Raw genomic sequence first — 3,595 nt, 5'->3', positions numbered from 1 at the left:
TGCTTACCATAGCCATTGCCTTGATATGCATCACAGAATGGTTGTTGATAGTTCATTGGAGGTGGTTGTTGCCATGAGGGTTGATCAAATCCTTGTGGCTCCTCCCATCTTTGATTGTTCTAACCATGGTGCATGTTGTCATTATAATCTTCTCTTCCTGCAACATAATTATAACCAGACTCATAGCCAAAGGGGTGAGAGTTCATAATAGTGAGAGATAATAAAAACAAAAACTAACAAAAAAAGAAATTTTTTTTTGAAAAATATTTACAATAACCAATAATAAGGCACACGTTTACAATTCCCCGGCAACGGTGCCATTTTGACGTTGGGATTTTTGCTAGTAAAGAATTTTATAAACATAGTCGCGTTGTAGATATAGTTTCTAAACCAACAGAAATCTCTTCGTACAAAAGTTTTGGTTGTCACAAGTAACAAACCCCTTTTTAAATTTGATAACCGAGTATTTAAACCTCGGGTTGTCTTCTCAAGGAATTGCAGGGAGGTATGTTCTTATTATTGGTTATGAGTTTGTAAATTGGGGTTTTGAAGTTTGGGCAATGGGCACAAGTATATTTAAATGACAAGTAAAATAAATTAACAATAATAAAATCTCTTAGCAAGGTATAAGAACTGGAAGTCCTATCCTAGTTATCCTTATCAATTGTGATGAGAATTGGATTTTTCTCCCACTTTGTTAACCTCTAACTATGAAGGTAAGTTAAGTGGATGAATTAATTCGAATCCTCAAGTCCCAGTCTTTCCTTGGGAAAAGTTAGAGTTATTGGATCTAGAATCAATTCTTGAAGAATTCTAATTTTCAATCAACAATGAGTTTGATAACTCAAGACTTACCAATTAATCAACCAGAGCCAAAAGGTAGAAAATCTAAATTAAAATCATTTATCTGAAAATATCTCAGTAGTGTATATTAAAAAAGAAAATCAATCCTAACATGGAAAGTTCATAAGCCAATTGGGCAACACAATTCAGATATAAATGAAAGCATCAGAGTAAATAAAAATAAAAGAGAACATAAATAAAAAGAACATTGAACCTGAGATGAAGATGAAATATTCCTAATTTCTAAAAATCCTAATCCTAAATCCTAAGAGAGAGGAGAGAGCCTCTCTCTCTAAAAACTACATCTAAATCCTAAAAAGTGAATTATCAAAAGCTTGATGATGAATGGATGCATTTCCCCACTTTATAGCCTCTAATATGTGTTTTTCGGGCCGAAAACTGGGTCAAAAATAGCCCAGAAATCGCCCCCTGCGTATTCTGGTACGTTCAGGTCGCGGGCAAGTGACGCGGAGGCGTCGCCCACGCGGCCGCGCGGATTGAAGTTCGCAGCTGCGATGCATCCGTGTGGATCACGCGTTCGCGTCACTTAGCGTCAGGGCAATTATGACATATTATATATCAAATTGAAGCCCCAGACATTAGCTTTCCAACACAACTGGAACCACATCGTTTGGATCTCTGTAGCTAAAATGATAGCCATTTGAGTGTAAAGAGGTCAGGCTGGACAGCTTAGCAGTTTCTCCAACTTCTTGTATTCCGACCACTTTTGCATGCTTCCTTTCCATCTTCCATGTCATTCCTGCCCTATAATATCTGAAAACACTTAACACACATATCAAGGCATCTAATGGTAATAAGAGAGGATTAATAATAAGCAAATATAAGATCAAAGAAGCATGTTTTCAATCATAGCACAAAATCAGGAAGGAAAATGTAAAACATGCGAATTGTATGAATAAGTGAGTAAAGAGTTGATAAAAACCACTCAATTGAGCATAAGATAAACCATAAAATAGTAGTTTATCAACAATTTTTATAGGTCGAAAATCCTTTATCACTGTAGGGCTATCCACTTTTGAAATGAGCACAATAAGCGTTTCAAAAATAGACACATCCAAAATCTCTCCAGAGAAAGTTCTGCAAACAATCATCCAAACATCCTTACCAACAAGATCCCAATATTCCTTGAAAACATAGCCTGAAACCCATCCGGTCCAGGAGATTTGAAAGAACCCATCTCCATAAGTGCACATTTCACTTCCTCAAAAGAGATTGGCTTGTTAAGGGGCTCACACGCTTCATGACTAAGTTGGGAGAGTAGAACATCCTCAAAACAATCAAGCTCTATCTCTTCCCTTGAGTGAAAAAGTTTTTGAAAAAAATTGTTGGCTTCATCCTTAAAAACATCTGAATCATTGGACCAAGTGCCATCCTCAAGCATAAGACTATGAATTTTATTCCTTTTTTGTTTGATAATAGTTTAAACATGAAAGAAAGTAATGTTTCTATCCCCAAATCTTACCTACTTCTCTCTTAATTTCTGTTACCAAAAAAACTCCTCCTTTAGTAGAATAACATTTAATTCTTGTTGAAGCTGAGATACTTCTTCCTTAAGATGGGTCATAAAAAACGATCTAAGGATAACTGAATTCTATTAATCTGACCTTCAACCTCCATTTTTTTGACAAATATATTACCAAAGATCTCAAAATTAAATCTTTGAGCATCCTTTTTAACAGTCGAGAGACTTTTAGAGACATCCGGTGATCCAGAATATCAAGCCTTATGGACCAAATCAAGGAACAAAGGGTGAGTAGTCCATGTAGCTTGAAACCTGAAAGGACGATTCCCTTTCTACTTGGCACCATTTGGACAACACTTGATAAGAAGGAGAGAGTGATCTGAGTAGTATCTGCTTAGAATTTCATGAAAAGCTTTAGGGAATAACAAGTGCCATTCCCTATTAGTAAAACCCTAGTCCAATTTTTTTGCTATATCAAGGCCTCCCCTAACTTTTTGATTCCAAGAAAATTTCCTCCCTTTAGTTTCCATGTACATCAGACACAATCATCAATGGCAAAAGCAAAAACCTGTGCTCTGTGAGCTTGAGAGGCCCCTCCCTTAATCTCATTCGAAGATATCACTTCATTGAAGTCGCCTAAGACTAATCAAAGGCTAGAAATATCAGTAGCCATTCTGCCAAAGTAATCCCAAAGGACCGGTCGATACTGAACCTGAGGATGGACATAAACCGCACTACACATCCACACATAAGGACCTTTAATCACTTCAAAAGTAACATAGTGATCAGTGATATCCACAATTTTACTCTGACCCCAGGATTTTTCCATTAAAATCTAAATGCCACCACTTTGGCCTATAACATCAGAGATGCCAACATTATAATAACCCAGATTATCCCAAAAAGATTTCATCTTTTCAAAGATAATATGGGTTTCAAGAACAATAAACAAAAAAGGGTGAAATTTTTTCACAATTTTCTTAAAATGAACACGAGCTAAACTCCCCTAACACTCTTCTCACATTTCATGATATGATACTAAATCTATCCACAACAATTGAGAAGGAGTGATAATCACACTACCTGAATCAGATCCCCATACCCTGCTCTTCTAGGACCTCCTTCCCTTTTCCCTCTTCGACAACAAGAATTTCTTCTGACTTCTCTGACATCTCTTCTCATTACAAGATTTTGACATCTTGCGGCAAATTTTGGAGGAAAACTGGTTGGAAGTGTTTTCTGGTGGTGTTCCGAGAAGGGGTTTCATGC

This window comes from Arachis stenosperma, chromosome 10 (genome assembly GCF_014773155.1).
Source record: "Arachis stenosperma cultivar V10309 chromosome 10, arast.V10309.gnm1.PFL2, whole genome shotgun sequence".
In the NCBI taxonomy this organism is placed as follows: domain Eukaryota; kingdom Viridiplantae; phylum Streptophyta; class Magnoliopsida; order Fabales; family Fabaceae; genus Arachis; species Arachis stenosperma.
Note: the sequence above shows the minus strand (reverse complement) of the source record.